At 42.9% G+C, this 8,129-nt stretch overlaps 2 pseudogenes; both read right to left on the bottom strand.

Moving 5' to 3' along the window:
- Positions 1 to 397: 397 nt before the first annotated feature.
- On the bottom strand, positions 398 to 7,542 carry LOC115868556 (annotated as a pseudogene).
- On the bottom strand, positions 933 to 999 carry LOC115868578 (annotated as a pseudogene).
- Positions 7,543 to 8,129: the final 587 nt, after the last annotated feature.

Raw genomic sequence — 8,129 nt, 5'->3', positions numbered from 1 at the left:
TTAGCTCCTCACTTCCCTTCAATTTCCCCTGCCATAACCCTAAGAAACTATTATTCTACTTACGCTCTCTATAGAATTGCTTGTTCTGGATTTCATATAAGGAAAATGATCTGTAAAAAGCCCCCAACAATAATAACAAAATAAAACACGGAGAAACATTAGTCTAAACCAGAAAATAATAAAAACTAGAACTAATTAAAAATGAGGCCAAAGTAAAAACAAATGGTAACTTAAGTTTACCATGTACTTGCCACTTTCCTCTCTTCTCAGCTCTTAAAGACGTGTCTTAGTTCTGTAGAACTAGCTCTGCCACAGTGAACTAAACTTTGTGTTTATTAAACTTTGTGCCCTGTGTGGAGTCACAGGCACATTTATTGTCTTCTGGGAACGACATGGTCTAACACTCCCCAAAATGGCCCCGGGCCACAGGGGAGGGCCAAGCCCCTCCCCCTGGAGCAGGCCCGTGGGGTGGCAACGTCATGGGTGGCAGGAACAGGGCCTTCAGCTTGCCGGACAGGCTGGCAAGCTCTGGGTCCTGAGCTTCCTAGGACTTTACCTCGCGGACAAACTTCAGGACACCTTCCCCATCGCAGCTGAAGCCGTAGGCTTTGCTGACCTCCTGCTGGATCTGCGTGGCTAGGGGCAGAACAAATGGCAGCATCGTGCCCGGGTCCTTGCACGTCTTGTCCTGCTCTCTGGATAACTTCGGCCAGGGCCACCTGGGCCCATTCGGCGCTCAATGCAGCGGGCTGGGCTGAAGTGGACGCCAAATAGGGCTAGAAGCCCCGGGGAAGAACCACCTCCCGAGAGAGAGTGGTTCCTAAAGCTGATGGGAGTGGAGGGGAAATGGCAGCAGCAGGAACCGGACACCAGCTCCTATAATCCTGGCGCTAGGCCAAAGTAGAACTGTTTTACGGGGTTGGGGGACTGGTGGGGGAGTCCGGGGGAAAAAAAAAACAGAAAACCTGCTAGACAAATTCTAAAAGTGCTGTAATACTCCTCATTGTTTTCTTAAAAAGGATGTAGTCACTTAAATTTTGTTATATATATAAATGAACATCCCATGTATTTTATTCTAAAAAGCTTTCCCATGTAAGAATATTCCCTTTTTCTCAGTGGTATGTTGAATCTGCTACCATTGACCAGCTTAATGATTTTAGTATTAACATTACCTGAGGACCCAAGGAGATTACTTATATCTTGAAAATACACTGCCATCAAGTCGATTCCAACTCTTAGTTACTAGGAAGTAGAACTTCCCCCTGTACGTTTCTGAGACCGTACCTCTTTATGGGAGTAGAAAGCCTGTCTTTCTCCTGAGGATTGGGGACCAGTGACTGGTGATTTTGTAGTTAGCAGCCAAATTCATAACCACTATGCCACTGGGGTTCCTATGAGCTTTAGATACATGAATGCATCTTGAGCTCACATTTAACCATAAGCCCAAACCTAGCAATTGCTTCTTATGCGGTGGCCCTGCTATTAATTCTTCATTAAATATTTGGAAAAGTTCTCCAGTGAAATCATTTGGGCCTAGACTTTTTGACTTTTCTTTGTAGCAATATTTTAAATCTGTGAAGTAAATTTCTTTACCTGCTATCAGATGTGGTAGGCAGAATAATCCCCCATCAGAGATGCCCCTGTTCTAAGCCCCAGTGCCTGTGAACATGTGGCAAATGGGACTTTGCAGATTTGATTAAGTTAAAATTTTAAGATGGAGAGAATATCTTGAAATATCCAAGTGGGTACAAGGGCTGTCAAACATGAAAGCGATAGGCAGCAAAGATCAGAATGGTGTGTAAAGGAATGGGCCAGGCTGGCTTTAGTTTATTTTACAGATGTAGGAAGGTATCTGTGAGTTAACGTGCATGTGTCCTCTAAAAAGACAAGGGGCAGATTGTCCCAGAGAGCCACCAAGCAGCTGACATTTGGTTTTAGCCCAGTGAGAAAACCTTTTATAGTCCAGTGTTCAACTTCTAACCCACAGAGCTGTAAGATAATAAAAGTGAAGCGGTTTCCAGGGACTGGAAAAGGGGAGAACAGAGAGTTTTAAAAAGTTCTGCTCACTTTGTCCTAAGAACCTGGCATTCGGTGATGCTCCCTCCTGACCTGATCACTGAAGTCAAAGTGGGTGCATAAGCAAATGTGGTGAAGAAAGCTGATGGTGCCTAACTATTAGAAGATACAGAGTCTGTGGTCTTAAAGGCTTGAAGTTAAACAAGCGGCCATCTATCAGGGAAGCAACAAAACCCACATGGAAGAAGTACACTAGACTGTGTGATCATAAGGTATCAACGGGATCAGGTATCAGACATCAGAAGACCCCAAACAAACAATTATATCCGTGCGAACAAGGGGGGTTGAAGTGGAGACCCAAAACCCATTGTCAACCCAAAGTAGGCAATTGGACATCCTCTCACATAAGGGTCACAAGGAAGGGATGAGCCAGCCAGAGTGCAGTATAGCACTGAAGAAACACACAACATTCCTCTATTTCTTTAATGCTTCCTGCCCTACCCCCAACACCCACTATCATGACCCCAGTTCTACTTTACAAATCCGGCTAGACCAGAGCATCTACACTGATACAGATAAGAGCTCTCCACACACAGAATCCAGGAGAGAGGAGCTCCTCAGGGACAATACTGGGAGTAGTGATGCCCTGAGGGGAAGGGGAAGGTGTCGGGGAGAAGGGGGAGAAAAGAGGAACCGATCACAATAATCAACATATAACCCCCGCCTCCTCAGGGGGACAAACAACAGAAATGTGGGTGAAAGGAGACAGCGGATGGTATAAGATGTGAAAATAATAATTTACAGTTTCTCAAGGAGTCATGAAGGTGGAAGAGTGGGGGAGGGAGGGAAAAAAGAGGAGCTGATGCCAAGGGCTCAAGTCCATAGCAATGTTCTGAAAAGGATGATGGCAACATATGTACAAATGTGCTTGATACAAATGTGCCCCAATAAAATGATTTATCCAAAAGTAAAAGGTTTACTCTGTCTTAGAACTAAAAAGACAAACTCGTTACCATTGAGTCAATACTAACTCTAGGGACTCCCTGTGGGTTTCTGAGACTGTTAACTGCTTGTGGGAGTAGAAAGCCCAACCTTTCTCCTGAGGAAGGTTTCAAACTGCTGACCATGCTGATCGCAGCCCAATGTGTAACCACCTGGGTGCCCACTCTGTCCTATAGGGTTGTTATAAGCTGGAATGGACTCAATGGCACACAACAGCAACAACAACAACAACATGGTAACACACAACTGTATTTAACTCTGAGGAATGATTAGTCTGTTTTCCACAGTATCTCTAACATTTTGTGACTCTATGGTAATGGATGGGATTCTAATTTCTATATATACTCACCAACACCTGTTTAATTTTTTTTTAATTATAATGATTACAGTGGATCAGGTGGATTTTTTTTTCAGGTGGATTTTTAAAACCAGAAGTGTACAGATTTTAGAAAGGTAATCTGGTTGGTATTTCTTATATAGATTTTTTAAATTGCCATCAATTGACTCCAATTTATGGCGACCCCCTGTGTGTCATAGAAGAACTGTGCTCTAAAGGATTTTGATGACTAGTTTTTTTTGGAAGTAGAATACCAGGCCTTTCTTCCTAGTTTCCTGTGGATGGACTCTAACATTTAGCTTTTGGGTTAGTTATTCACTGTAATTGCGTCAATGCGGAGCGTATTAACCACACAGATCACACAAGAATTCCTGGCACACATAACACAATAATAATTGTTATAAATATTGTTAAGCAAACTATGACCATTCAGAATAAGTTAAATATAGGAGGACTATCTCACATCATCAGTTCAGGCCAGTTTGCCCTCAAATGAGTTTTTGCAAATTTTAAAATCAACCTTTGGTTTTGGAAGTCTTTTTGAGTTTGGAATTATGTATGCAGCGTTGCTGACTTGTATTCTTATGTTCAGGGGTCTCTGAGTGGCAAAAAGAGCTCTGATGGAGCAGAGGTTAAATGCTTGGTTGCTCATTGAAAGGCCAACAGTTCAGAGTCATCAGTCACTCCACGGGATAAAGAGCAGCATTCAGCTTCCAGGAAGATGCACAGCCTTTGGAAACCCTGTGGGAGCAGTTTTCCCCTGCCCCTGCAGGTTGCTACGAGTCAGCATTGACTCATGTCGGTGCGTTTGGGGTGGTGCCAACAGAGAAGACCTGGGCTACTAACAGGAATGGTGGTGTTCATTCTACACCCCTCCAGAGGCCCCTCTGCAGGAACATCTGGTGATTTGCTCCGGAAGGTTTCAGTTTGGAAAAACGGAAGGAGTAGCTCTTCTTTGCACCCATGGGTTGCCATGAGTTAGAATCGACTGAAATGCAAGTAATGACAATACTCTTCTTTTATAAAGAAAGAAGCTGGGATTCAAATCAGCCAGGCAACTTTTTTTTTTTTTTAATAAGAGAAGGCTTCAAAAAGTTTGTGCAAAAATGGAATTAAACAATAATGGTATTCACCCATGAACACTTCAAAGCACAATATAGGCTGATAGCAGGGCTCTGGATCCAATCTAAGTCTTCTGTAATTTTATGTGACTTTGAACATCTGAACTTCGATAAGGAAATTCGGGAGAAACTGGTACTCCGCGAACAGAAATTTGTCGATATAGCAAACTTTCCTGCATTAGCCTTGCATCTATTCTATTGATTAATTCTCAGTTCAGAAACAATGACAATTATTCTCAGGGGCTTTTCACTGTAGATTGTGACTAATTTTAAAAGTACTCAGATGAGTAAAAAAGATTATAACCAACACAGGAAAATCTTGGGGTTCTGTTTATGATCAATACTTCCAGGCAGAAATTAGAATTGAGAGAGAAATCTAATGGGAAGGATTCTGTCATCATTCATTTTAAAAAGCTAAGAGGATTCTGTGACATCACTCGAATGGGTGACACAAGGACAAAAATGTGTAGGAAGGAGAAATAGGCGGTCATGCTTGAAGTAACATCAACTTCTACAACTTGTTAGGGGTGATTGAATGGATTTTCAGTTCATAGTGACCCATGCAGCAGAGGAGCATTGCTGTATGGGATTTTCTACACTGTAATATAAACTTGAACCTTTCAATTAAAAACGAAGCCCTTAATTGTTGTACCACCAAGTGTGGTAGTTACATAATTTCAAGTCAACTTGAAGATATACAAGAGGGCACCCCCCAAAACTGGAATTGTGCTGGGTGGAGGAGAGCTTTCGAAATGCGCATCTTTCCCACTAAGTGAGCATCAAGCAACTCACTCTGAGTTAGTGCTCCCAGTGGCATCACCTGGGAAAATTCTCTTTGGTCACAGTGAATTTTTTTGTAAAAGCAGTTTCACAAGAACCTCCTTTTTGTGATGGCGGATTTAAGAGAGCAGCATGTGGATGTAAAATTTTGTTTCCTGCTCAGAAAACAATGCCACAGAAACTGTGTGGTGTTGAACATCACAGCCTACAAGGACAGGGCTCTGGGAAAAACTCAGGTGTACGAGTGGTTTTCTCGTTTCAAAAGAGGTGAAATGTTGATGACAACCCTCATTCTGGATGTCCGTCAACTTCTCAAATGGATGGAAATGTCAGTTAGTAGGGCATTTGGACTTTGTTCCACCAGCTCAGGCTATTAATCAAGCTTTCCATTTAGAGTTTCTGAAAAGATGTGTAACGGTGTGTGACATAAAAGGCCTAATTTGTGGCAGACGGGGGACTGGTTTTGCTACCACGACAATGCACCCACTCACACAGCCATCTCAGTGTGCCAGTTTTTGGCAAAAAACAGCATGCCTCTCTTGCCTCACACACGTGACTCATCTGACCTCACTCCATGCGACTTCTTTTGTTTCTGAGAATGAAGAGGGACATGAAAGGACATAACGTAGAAGAGGTGAAGAGAAAAACAGACAGGAAGTGCTGTCAGCCATCCAAACAGATGAGTTTGAAAATGTTTCCAAGAATGGAATTGCAGACTTGATAAATGTATTAAGTGTAATGGAGCGTACCTCGAAGGTGAGGTTGTTTTGTAAAAACAAACAAGCAAATAAATAAATAAATGCATAGCTTTGAAAACAAAAATTCTGTGGTTTTTTTGGTGTGTGTGTGTGGGGGGTACCCCTATTATAAAAGTGTAGGATTGGAGTGTAGCCTGTCAATCAGATCACAATGTGATGGCGACTCCTTATAGGTGTGGCCTTCTCATTAGGAGGGCCCTGGGAACCTCCCCTTCTCTGTCTGCCTTCACCCTCTTTTTCCCACTGCCATTGCATCCACATGACTTTACACCCACCAGGTTGTGATGCTCCTGCATTCTGCATCATTGCTTGTGGTTGTGAGAGTCTAGAGAGGGACGTTTGGACCAGTATCATACTAATGGACTAATATCATGGGGGGAGAGGGACAAACAAGCCAGGACCACCTTCCATCATTCATGGCCCATGGAAAATGCTGATGGCTTAGCCATGGGAGCTGATTAAGAAAGGCTAGCTTGTCTCTCTGCCTGAGATAAACAGACACTTGCCTCCTGTTCCCTAACTAAAGCTGCAGTCTGCAAACTTATCAGTTACTTCATGTTCCCAGCCTGATCCTCCCCTCCCATCTATGAATAATTTGCTTCTTTGTAAACCTTCAAATTGTGAACTGTCCTTTTGTGTAAAACCTGTCACATGTTGCAGGCTGCATACAGGAAATGTATTTAAGCTTGCCCCTAATAAAGTTTGAGGCCCTGGAGTATCTATACTGCAGGGACTCCTGGGCCTTAGCTTTCGCTATCCCCTTTGTATATAAATTTTCTCCTGTAGATTATACCCTCTTGAACCTGTATGGAATATAAGATAAGAGCCAGTCTCTACATTATCTTACAATATCAGACTGATGGCTTTCATCTGGACGGGGCTGGGATGTTCACTTGATCTATAATGACTTCTTTTCTTTTTAGTTTTTGTGAGAGAGTGAGTGAGTGAGTGAGTGAGTGAATGAGAGAGAGTGAATCAGTGAGTGAATGAGTCAGTGAGTCAGTGAGTGAGTGAGACAGTGAGTCAGTGAATGAGAGTGAGTGAGAGTGAGAGAATTAGAGGGTGAGAGAGTGAGTGAGTGAATGAGTCAGTGTGAGAATGAGTCAGTAAATGAGAGTGAGTGAGTGAATGAGTGAGTGAGTGAGTGAGAGAGTGAGTGAGTGAGTGAATGAGAGAGAAAGAGTGAGTTTAATGACTTCTTGATATAAAGCTTCTCTTACACATTTACAAGTGCCACTGGATTTGTTTCTCTTCAACCCAGCCTAACACACCAGGGTTCCTTGAAAATCTATGGGGAAACATTTCAAAGGTTTTATGAGTTTATCTGAGTGTTGGGATAAAACTAGGAAACATTCAACAGCAAAATCCTTATAAATACGTCCTAGATTGAGTGGGAGAAAAATGAACAGAATTTAGTATCATAAAGGGGACTGTGCTTATACATCGGGCCGACACTGTTGACCCTGTCCCCAGTCCCCCAAGATGGCCTTTAGTCACCCTTCGAGTTTGCAACTGAACTCACCTCCATGTTAGAATAATTAACCACTTAAAGACCAAAAGGGGCAGCCTTTACCCCTTTGGGGCACAATACAGAGAAAGGAGCAGAGAGGAGCAGGAAGGAAGGAATGGCACATTTAGAAGAGCACAATGGATGAGATGAAACGAAATGTGTGTAAATCACTAATGTAAAACGCAAGGTCTTCTCTATAAATCTTCCCCTTGAATTTTAAACATTTCCCATTCACAACCCCTCTCCCTCGAGAAATTTACAACACAGGGAAGCCCTGCCAGAAACACCTCGGACTCATTACACATGTGACTCTCCATTTATCTGTGGTCGTTGAGCCTTCAGAAACCTTTTACCGCGGCTGAGCTTCTCATGACTCCCCACTTTCAGTTGTGCAACTCCATATTGTGGTGCCACAGCCCGCCATTAACGCAGCTTTGACCTGAATCACAATAAGAAGTTCTATAAAAACTGCACAGCATAGTTTCTAAATGCTTCCCACCCCCTACCCCCCACTATCATAATCCCAATTCTACTTTACAAATCCGGCTAGACCAGAGGATATACACTGGTACAGATAGCAACTGGAAACACAGGGAATCCAGGAC

The sequence above is a fragment of the Echinops telfairi genome, unplaced genomic scaffold, assembly GCF_000313985.2.
Source record: "Echinops telfairi isolate 266 unplaced genomic scaffold, ASM31398v2 ScPeMD7_12;HRSCAF=54, whole genome shotgun sequence".
In the NCBI taxonomy this organism is placed as follows: domain Eukaryota; kingdom Metazoa; phylum Chordata; class Mammalia; order Afrosoricida; family Tenrecidae; genus Echinops; species Echinops telfairi.
This window is presented reverse-complemented; position numbering and strand designations above follow the sequence as displayed.